We start from the raw sequence: 11,364 nt of genomic DNA, 5'->3' as shown, positions 1-11,364 counted from the left end.
TTCCCACAAGGGCACAGATCCCACACGGGCCCCCCGATGACCTCCTCCAACCCTCAGCACCTCCAAAGGTCCCCTCTGCACCCCCACGCAGGGGTGCACTTGGGGGACATTCGGTCCGGAGCACCAGGCTTCCTGCGCCCTCCACCGCCTGTCAGGGGGAGGACCCCACCTGCTAAGGGGACGTGAGGGGCCAGCACAGTCGCCGGCGGCCACGTGGCACCCGGGAGCTAGGGGACCCGCGCGGTTCCTGAGCCGCCCGCAGCCTCGGGGCAGGGTGCGCCTGTACGGTGTTGGTGGGCACCCCCTCGGAACACAAATCACTTTTTTTTAAGAACTTTTATTGAGATACAGTTAACATACAATAAACTGCATCTATTTAGAGTGTACTATTTCATATCCCCATCTCCCAATTCATTCTCCCTCAACCCTCCCCGCTTTCCCCACTTGGTATCCATATGTTTGTTCTCTACATCTGTGTCTCTATTTCTGCCTTGCAAACCAGTTGATGTGTACCATTTTTCTATATTCTGCATATATGTGTTAATATACGATATTTGTTTTTCTCTTTCTGACTTACTTCACTCTGTATGACAGTCTCTAGGTCCATCCATGTCTCTACAAATGTCCCACTTTCATTGCTTTTTACAGCTCAGTAATATTCCATTGTATGTATGCACCACATCTTCTTTATCCACTCACCTGTTGATGGACATTTAGGTTGCTTCCATGTCCTGGCTATTGTAAATAGTGCTGCAGTGAACACTGGAGTGCATGTGTCTTTTTGAATTATGGTGTTCTCTGGGTATATGCCCAGCAGTGGGATTGCTGGGTCATATGGTAACTCTATTTTTGGTTTTGCAAGGAACCTCCATACTGTTCTCCATAGTGGCTGTATCAATTTACATTCCCACCAGCAGTGCAAGAGCGTTCCCTTTTCTCCACACCCTCTCCAGCATTTACTGTTTGTAGATTTTCTGATGATGCCCATTCTAACCGGTGTGAGGTGATACCTCATTGTCGTTTTGATTTCCATTTCTGTAATAATTAGTGATGTTGAGCAGCTTTTCATGTGCCTCTTGGCCATCCGTATGTCTTCTTTGGAGAAATGCCTGTTTAGGTCTTCTGCCCATTTTTTGATTGGGTTGTTTGTTTTTTTGATATTGAGCTGGATAAACTGTTTATATATTTTGGAGATTAATCCTTTGTCTGTTGATTCATTTGCAAATATTTTCTCCCATTCTGAGGGTTGTCTTTTTGTCTTGCTTATAGTTTCCTTTGCTGTGCAGAAGCTCTGAAGTTTCATTAGGTCCCACTTATTTATTTTTGTTTTTATTTCCATTACTCTAGGGGGTAGATCAAAAAAGATCTTGCTGTGATTTACATCGAAGAGTGTTCTGCCTATGTTTTCCTCTAGGAGTTTTATAGTGTCTGGCCTTACATTTAGGTCTTTAATCCATTTTGAGTTTATTTTTGTGTATGGTGTTAGGGAGTGTTCTAATTTCATTCTTTTCCATGTAGCTGTCCAGTTTTCCCAGCACCACTTATTGAAGAGGCTGCCTTTTCTCCATTGTATATCCTTGCCTCCTTTGTCACAGATTAGTTGACCGTAGTTTATCTCTGGGCTTTCTAACCTGTTCCATTGATCTATATTTCTGTTTTTGTGCCAGTACCATACTCTCTTGATTACTATAGCCTTGTAGTATAGTCTGATGTCAGGAAGCCTGATTCCACCAGCTCCGTCTTTCCTTCTCAGAATTGCTTTGGCTATTCAGGGTCTTTTGCATTTCCATACAAATCGTAAGATTTCTTGTTCTAATTCTGTGAAAAATGCCATTGGTAATTTGATCGGGATTGTGTTGAATCTGTAAATTGCTTTTGGTAGTATAGTCATTTTCACAATGTTGATGCTTCCAATCCAAGAACATGGTGTGTCCCTCCATCTGTTTGTGTCGTCTTTGATTTCTTTAATTAGTGTCTTTTAGTTTTCTGAGTACAGGTCTTTTACCTCCTTGGTTAGGTTTATTCCTAGGTATTTTATTCTTTTTGTTGCAATGGTGAATGGGATTGTTTCCTTAATTTTTCTTTCTGATCTTTTGTTGTTGGTGTATAGAAATGCAAGAGATTTCTGTGTTAATTTTGTATCCTGCAACTTTACCAAATTCATTGATTAGCTCAAGTAGTTTTCTGGTGGCATCTTTAGGATTTTCTATGTATAGTATCATGTCATCTTCAAGCAGTGACAGTTTTACTTCTTTTCCAATTTGGATTCCTTTGATTTCTTTTTCTTCTCTGATTGCTGTGGCAAGGACCTCCAAAACTATGTTGAATAGTAGTGGCGAGAGTGGACATCCTTGTCTTGTTCCTGATCTTAGAGGGAATGCTTTCCGTTCTTCCCCATTGAGAATGATGTTGGCTGTGGGTTTGTCATATATGGCCTTTATTATGTTGAGGTAGGTTCCCTCTATGCCCACCTTCTGGAGAGTTTTTATCATAAATGGGTGTTGAATTTTGTCAAAAGCTTTTTCTGCATCTATTGAGATGATCATGTGTGGGAAACCAGGGAGGATGCAGAGGACAGTAATTTGGAAACACCTGCGGAGGGCACATGACAGCTGAGTGACTGTAAACATGTTCTGAAAACAGAACCAATCTCAAAGGAAAACCGACTGAGATAAGTCAGTCACGAAGCCCGATGGTGCCAACTCTGGGTTGAAGCTTAGCTATGCTCCCTAGTAGTGATAATATACACAAGGCATTCCGCTTTGGCTCTTCCGAAGTCTCATGCCTTGTGTTTTTCATTATTTTGTTTTATAATTTGGTCTCTGCTAGAATGCTTTTAATCTTTCTCAATAAATATGCCATGGGAATCAGAGCTCGGGGCTCTTGACTGACTTGGTCTTGAGTCCCCTGACCCATGCTTTCCTATACTCGTGTGAATTTTCTTAATTCCGCTGTGCCACTCACATTCAGGTTTGTTTGTGTGGAGGTTACCTCCACAATCATGTGGTTTTTATCCTTCAATTTGTTAATATGGTGTATCACATGGATTGATTTGCGTGTATTGAAGAAACCTTGCATTCCAGGGATAAACCCCACTTGATCATGGTGTATGATGCTTTTAATGTGTTGTTGGATTCTGTTGGCTAGTATTTTGTCGAGGATTTTTGCATCTAAATTCATCAGTGGTATTGGTCTGTAATTTTCTTTTTTTGTAGTATCTTTGTCTGGTTTTGGTATCAGAGTGATGGTGGCCTCATAAAGTGAGTTTGGGAGTGTTCCTTCCTCTGCAATTTTTTGGAAGAGATTGAGAAGGATGGGTGTTAGCTCTTCTCTAAATGTTTGATAAAATTCACCTGTGAATCCACCTGGTCCTGGACTTTTGTTTGTTGCGAGATTTTTAATCACAGTTTCAATTTCATTACTTGTGATTGGTCTGTTCACATTTTCTATTTCTTCCTGATTCAGTCTTGGAAGCTTATACCTTTCTAAGAATCTGTCCATTTCATCCAGGTTGTCCATTTTATTGGCATATAGTTGCTTGTAGTAATCTCCTATGGTGCTTTTTATCTCTGCAGTGTCCGTTGTAACTTCTCCTGTTTCATTTCTAATTTTATTAATTTGAGTCCTCTCCCTCTTTTTCTTGATGAGTCTTGCTAGAGGTTTATCAATTTTATTTATCTTCTCAAAGAACCAGCTTTTAGTTTTATTGATTTTTGCTATTGTTTTCTTTGTTTCTACTTCATTTATTTCTGCTGGGATCTTTATGATTTCTCTCCGTCTACTAACTTTGGGTTTTGTTTGCTCTTCTTTCTCTGGTTTCTTGAGGTGTAAGGTTAGATTGTTTATTTGGGATTTTTCTTGTTTCTTGAGGTAGGATTGTATTGCTATAAACGTCCCGCTTAGAACTGCCTTTGCTGCATCCCACAGGTTTTGGATCCTTGTGTTTTCATTGTCGTTTGTCTCCAGGTATTTTTTGATTCCCTCTTTGGTTTCTTCAGTGATCTCTTGGTTATTTAGTAGTGTATTGTTTAGCCTCCATGTGTTTGTGTTTTTTACAGTTTTTTTCCTGTAATTGATTTCTAATCTCATAGCATTGTGGCCAGAAAAGATGCTTGATACGATTTCAATTTTCTTGAATTTACCAAGGCTTGATTTATGATCCAAAATGTGATCTATCCTGGAGAATGTTCCAGTGCAACAAGTCACTTCTGTTATCATCTCCAGGCCAGGAGCTGCGGTCCATCCATCCCCCGGCTGACCCCATTTTGTGAGAAAACGGCTGAGCTTGGGCCACGTGCCCACCAGGCCAGGCCTCTGAGGCCCCGCAGAGGCGGGAGGTGCGGCCCCTCATCCTCTGTCACGACCAGAGCCCCGCAGGGCCGGGTCCCTGCTGAGGTTGCACGTGGAGAAATGCGCTGGCCTGAGGGAGGGGCCGCGTTCCCGGTTGAGCATCTGTTCGACACAGCTTTCCTCCGAGAGGGGCGACGGGCAGGGCTGGGAGCCGCTGTGCCGCGCTCTTATCTGCCCTGGGGACGCAGGTCCGACGAGGCCCAGAAAAGCCTCCTCTGTACCTGGACGGCCACCTCCCTGTGCCCGGGTCACCTTCTGTCCATCCGTGGGGTGTCCAGGAGGGGCTGCAGGCTGGCTGGGCCTTTTAGGTGACGTTTGCTGCAGTTTGTTTTCTCCAAACAAGTAAAAGGCCGTCTTTGGCTGCTCCTCAGGGGACGCGGGGACAGGGTCAGGGCGGCAGTCAGTGATGGTCTAGTCCTGGCCACTTGGTCGACGGTCCCCACGTGGTTGTTGGGCTTCCTGGGCTGGTTGTAGGAGCCAGGGTCTGGCCTCCTACACGTCTGACCTCAGAAGGCTGGGCCCTGGGCTGTGATGGCAGAGGACGGGCTGGGCCCATGGACTGGTGACCACACGTGGCGGTCTGGTCTCTGGGCAGGTGACCACGGGGGAGGGGCTGGTCTCTGGGCAGGTGGCTGTAGGTCATGTGCTGGTTTCTAAACTGCTGATTGAGAGGGCAGGTTGGTTTCCTGGGCTGGTTGCCTCAGGCTATGGGCCAGGGTTCCACTCTTGCACCTGGTCTGGCCATGTGCGTGCCTGTGGTCAGTCTCCCGTTCTGAAGCCAAGGGGGCTCCCTGTCTCAGGCTTGGCTGGAGCAGAGACGCCGGGCCTGAGGCCGTGCAATGGTCTGCTGTCTCCTCACCCAGCACCCTCAGAGCCCAGCCTTGTTCCCGAGCACCCTTCCTGGGTGATCACAGGGCTCATCCCTGCCCAGGAGTGACCGCTGGCCATTCTGTTCTCCTCTGAGTGATCGCTTTATCTGAGGGTTTGTCCCCACCCGGCCAGCACCCTGAGGTGTTCTTCACGGGGTTAGGGTTAGGGCCTTCAAATGTGCAAAAGGAGGGCCACGTGAAGAGATGCCCTCTTGTTTCTCCGGCAAGGTCGGCCCCCATCCAGCCAGGGGGAGTGGGCCCGAGAAGACGCCAGTGCCCTGGAGCTAAAATGTGGAAGGAGAGAAACAGCTTCTTCCTGGGGGACACATGCCTCGTGACAGGAGAGCAAAGCCCTGTTATTTGGGCAAAGAGAACCCGAAGGCCCCACCTGACAGGACGGCGTGCTCGGCCTGTTCTCAGGAAGGTCGGACGCCGGGTACTCACTGGTGGGAATTTGTGCCGGGTCCATCTTGGGGACGTGTTCAAGGCCAGCATCGCGATGGAAGGCTTTCCAGGGAAGCTCGCCGTCACCTCGTGAGAGCGCGTGGCCTGGGATGGGTGCACAGCTGGGGGTGGGGGGGCCCATTCCCCCGGCCCCCCCGCGAGGCCCCGACGTTGTAGCCTTTGATGTCCCTTTGATGGCGGAGAGCTGAACGGGTGGCGCTTGGAGAAATGTGAGAGCACGTGGATTTGCGGTTTACAGCTCTTATTCTAAACATTCCCTTCACAAGTAAAAAGATCCACCCATAGGTTTACAAAACAACCACAGTCTGGTTACAGATCAAATAGCCCCGCTTCCTGTGACCTGAAGGGAAACCACACCGGGAATTTTCCTGGAGGGGCCGGTGGGGCGGGGCCGGGTAGGGAGGGCTGGGACTCAGACTGCAGAGCCGCCTCCCACGGGCACGCTGTTCAGGCGTCCGCGGTCCGTGTCCTCCGCCCAGAGAAATGTCTCATTCACTTTGGTTGTACATCAAACCATTTGAAAACTTTTAAAAAGCAGTAAGTGCTTTGTATACTGTCAGCAATTCCGATAATTTCTTTAAACGCTTCAAAATTTTGCCAATAAAAGGGCAGGGCAGGGCAGCAGAGGGGAGCGAGGTCCTGGCCCGGAGCGGGACACACGGGTGCTCGGGGCCAGCCCCTCCCGGGTGGACGTGCACGCGGCGTGGGTGCTCTGTGACCCCTCAGAGGCGTGTTCTGGGGAGAAGGTGTCTGTGGTGCACGCGGAGCCACAGCACGAAGGGAGGCTTGTACGTTGCCTTCGCAAGGACGTTTTCACCCCTTCGGGACTCGGCCTTTCCCCGAGCCATCACGTGTCCCTGGGAGAGACACGTGAGAGCAGCAGCGACAGCAAACCTGTGACAACGTTTGAAAGCTCCTGCCCTCAGAGAGCCGCAGGCAAGGTGATTTTGGACCATCCTTCCCAAAAGACCCCGGTCCTCGTGTTTTGCTGTACAATGTGTGAAACATTTATTATTGCCACAGACTATCTTTTTTAAAGAAAAAGATTGCCAGTAAGTTTGTACTTGCATGTGTACGATTTGCAGCCTAATTAACCCTAAAATGGGTCTGTGAGTTCACACAATCAAGACAACACACAGAACAAAACCAAGTAAAGTGAGCGCGCACGAGATTCCATCCCGGGGCCCTGCCGCTGCACACGGTGGTCTCGTGTGGAATTAGGTGTCGCTCTCCCTGGAAGTCGGGCAGGGCCCCCCGGGCCCTGGTCCTCCTGTATCTGGTGGGTCCTGGGTCCTCCTTCCTCAGGGAACTGGGCAGGCGCCAGGTGGTGAGTTTCCAGTTGGAGGAAATGCAGTTATTATTAAACTCTTTGATGCCTAGAAGGAGAGAAGGAGAAGGAGACGCGGAGGAAGAAGAGGATTCACTCTCTGCACAGAGAATCCTTGCCTGGGGACCGCAACATTCCGAGGGGCGTTGTGCTGAGAACCAGAGGGCAGGGGTCCCCTCAGGCCATCTCTTTCCTCGTCTGAGGGCGACTGGGTTTCGTGAGTGCACAGGCTTGCCTCGGCTCTCGTTTCCCCGGTGAATACTGGTCTCAGCCCAGGCTGGGGTCTCAGGGTCTGTGAAAAACAGCTGAGCTGCAGCAACTTGTTTAAAGACAAGAACAGAGAGTTAGGGAGATTCTAGACACGGCTCAGTAGGCTCAGGACTCTGTTCTCGGAAGGAAGAGGCTGCGTCTGCAGGACAAGACGCAGAGGTGACGGTGCTGAAGCATGCTAGTGCACTGTCCCCGCGGTGCCCCTGCGAAGACCAATTTATGTTCAGACAGGAAGGTCTTCCTCATCACGCCTCAGTAGGTAACTTCTACCTCCAAAAGATCAAATAGTGTTTTTCTACTTCCTCTTCTCATGTAAAAATCAAGAACTCTTTCTAACACGTGTTCCTAATTATACTTTATGCTGATCTTCCTCTAATCGTGTTCAGTATACAACTGTGACAAAAGTGACATTTTTTCCCTTCTTCTAGGGCCAAGGATGCTGCCACAGAAAAATAATTCCTGCCTGTTTTGAAATCTGTGGGTACGAATGAAATAATGGCTAATCATTGAGCTCCTCATTTGGAACCCCTGGTTAATCTCCCCAGCAGTGCAGGAGCAGGAGGAGGACCACCCGGGAGAACGGGGGCAGAGATGAGAGACGGCGGAGGGAGACAGACAGACAGGGCACGGGAGCTACTGCCTCTGATCAGAAACTGCTTTAAAATTGCATATAAACGGTGCCAGCTGCGTGCTCTGCCTGTTCCGAGCTGTACTTTCCGTGAGTCATTTGGCTTATTTTCTCCCAGGACATTAATAAGACTTTCTCAATGCTTTTTTTTTTAATTAATTAATTTATTTATTGGCTGCGTTGGCTCCACATTGCTGCACATGGGCTTTCTCCAGTTGATGCAAGCATGGGCTACTCTTCATTGTGGTGTGCGGGCTCCTCATTGTAGTGGCTTCTCTTGTTGTAGAGCACGGGCTCTAGGCACATGGACCTCAATAGTTGTGGCACACAGGTTCAACAGTTGCGGTTCATGGGCTCTAGAGCACAGGCTCAGTAGTTGTGGCACACGGGCTTCGTTGCTCCACGGCATGTGGGATCTTCCCAGAGCAGGGCTCGAACCCGTGTCCCCTGCATCGGCAGGCGGATTCCCAGCCACTGTGCCACCTCGGAAATCCGTCTCAATGCTTTTTTAAATCTAGGAAATATTAGCTAACCCTTAAAGCTCTTTGTAGAACAGAACCCTTTCTATCAACTTATGTGTCTATAATACGAAGGGAAATTTTCTCTTCTCATCTTACCCACTAGGGCTGCCTATAGGTAAAGAAATCTCAGAATCTTGTTCCACTGGGGACATAAGAGTATGGATATTATTCTGAAGAAATTGTAACCAAGTTGGACCCCATGAATATGGGACTGAAAAGTGGGAATTCATGTGGTCCGCACTGAAACATGAAGCACATGTGGGCTGCAGCACCATCGGTCCCAAAGCCGGTGTGTAAGGGTTGGGTCCTTAACACACACGGTCGTCACCCATGTCCTCGGGGATGCGTTCCAGGGCCCCCAGTGGACGCCTGAGACCTCGGACAGTCCCAGACCCTGCATACGCAACGTGCTTCCTGTCCACACACCCCTTGTAACGAAGTTTAGTTTATAAGCTAGGCCCAGTGAGCTGCATTCCCGGCACCACTCCTCTGAGCTTTGAGGTCACTATGAGGTAAAGTAAGGGTCACTTGAACACAAGCTGTGACAGCCCGGCCGTCGATCTGATAACCAAGACGGCTACTAAGTGACTGACGAGCAGGACGTGCTGGGCACAGGGTTGGAGCAAGATTTCATCACGATGCTCAGACAGGGCACGTGTTAAAATTTATCAAGTGTTTACTTCTGAGTACTTTCAGATCACAGCTGACCACAGGTAGCTGAAATTGCGGAAAGAGAAACCCTGGAAGGATGGGAACTACAGTATTTAAACGAACAATAGCCAGAACATATAAAAAGTAGAGCCCTGGCCCACAACCTGCAGCAGTCAGCCCAGGGGCCAGCCCGTCCCCCGCAGTCACAGCCCAAGGGCCAGCCCGTCCTCTGCTGTCACCTGCCCAGGGGCCAGCCTGCTGAGGTCACACGTGTAGGAGGTCAAGCTCTGTCTCCAGCAACCAGCCCAGGAAGCCCAACAACCACTGGCAACAGTCGACCAAGAGGCCAGGACTGGATGGTCACTGACCACGGCCCTGACTCTGTCCCTGCTTCCCCTGAGGACCAGCCAGAGACGCCGGTCCTTTGGAAGCCCTTCTAGCGGGTCCATGCAGCTGCCGCACCTCAGCCTCCATCAAGGGCCCCTCCCTTCTCCCCTGGAGAGCTTCCCCACACCCTGCCTGCCTGTCGGCCTCTGCCAAACGCTCCTGACCGAGGCCACCCCTCCCCCCGCAGCAGGCTCTGTGTGAACGGCCTCTGCCTGCTCTCATCTGGATGGCTTTCATTTATTTCCACAAGATTGGGAACATCCTGGCTTTTCTTGGTGTCCCGACTTCCACACTCCTTAGGCACTGGTGAAGATCTATTAGTTTTCCCTTCTCAACGTATCATATATATTCTTGGTATCAATAATCTATAATGCCTGCAGATGAATTGATCTGACTAGCATATGCTACGTACAGCATTGAGGAAAGCCTCTCAATCCATCAACCTGGTAGCATTTCCATTACTTGAGCTGCACTTTCAAGTCCTGCAGCCACATGCCGTCAGCGACTCTGCGGGAAAGGAGGGAAGGGGTATGATTCTGTCGCTGTTTGCCTTAACCTCCCCCCGCCACCGCCCCGCCATGCACCGCATTTCAGATGGGACATGTTTTTCTCTGGTCCTAGACCCACTCTTCTTAACCAAAGACATTCATTCAATTTGCAGAATGAATACATGTCTTTAGGACCTATCTTCCCTGAAGCCCTTCTTATCAGAAGTACTGTCTATGTGTGTCAGCCATGCCTTCCTCCTGCAAGGGAATTCCACAGGCGTCACAGCCATGAATGCCATGTCCTTGATGAATTCCAGACCCTGGATTTTCCAGGAGAATCTCATTTTTAATGAACAAGGATCCTTCGGAAAGACTTAGGGAAGTGATGGGCTGACTCACTTAAATTTATTTCAGTCAACCAATAGTGATTAAGCACCTATTCTGCGAGAGGCTCTGAACGAGGTTCTGAGCAGTGTGTGAGTCAGACGGCGTGCCCTGCCCCCAGGAGCCTCTCAGTCCGGCGGGACACAGTCGCGCGAGGCCACAGCCGCGGTGAGAGCTGTGATCAGGCTCTGCCAGCACAGAGAAGTACTTCGCTCTCTGGGCATTTTATTTCTCATGGTTCATGTATTTATTTCATTCTTATGAAGACGGTGGAAACACTGCACAAAGCACTCCTCTTCCTCACTCCTCAGCACCTGACGCTCATGCCTGGTACGTTTGTGGAATGAGTGAAGGAGTGAAGGCAGCAGGAGTCCAGCTCACCTCCAAGTCCCCACTGTCTCTGCAGAGCCAGAACTCAGGCCCAGCAGCGGGGGCTGAGACCCCCCCCGAGCAGCTGAGCAACACGGAGACCGCCGCCTGGCCGCGCGGCCACCAGACGCCCCTGCTCTGGCGTGTCCAGGCGGTGTTTCATTTTTGCTGAAAGCTACCAGGGCCAGGGGGCGCCTTCAGCAGAGCTACTCCCGGTCCGCAGGCAGCCGGACGCTGCGGGATCCTAGCTGGAGATTTTTGTGGTGCTTAGAGATTTGGCCGGGAACATTCCTACAGAGATAGACAGATTTACATTCTTGAGAATTTTTAATGTCATTGGAAAATTCTTATTACATGACATTTAACGAAAACGGCTGGATGAAAAATCTAAATTGAGAGTATAATTTTTTTTTAAAGGCAGAGAAAAGAGTGAACAGAACAATGCTTACACACTTAGACAGACATTCGGAATGAGGTTCCCCAAATGCAGTGAATGTCGTGTGTGTGTTAGTTTCCTATCACCTCTGTGACAAATCACCGCAAACAGTGTCTTACAAGGACACAAGTTATCTTACAGTGTGGAGTCGGGTCTGGAGCGGGTCTCCCTGGCCTGAAACCAAGGCGTTGGCAGGGCCGTGCTACTTCAGGAGGCCGG

This window comes from Hippopotamus amphibius, chromosome 10, assembly GCF_030028045.1.
Source record: "Hippopotamus amphibius kiboko isolate mHipAmp2 chromosome 10, mHipAmp2.hap2, whole genome shotgun sequence".
NCBI lineage: Eukaryota > Metazoa > Chordata > Mammalia > Artiodactyla > Hippopotamidae > Hippopotamus > Hippopotamus amphibius.
Note: the sequence above shows the minus strand (reverse complement) of the source record.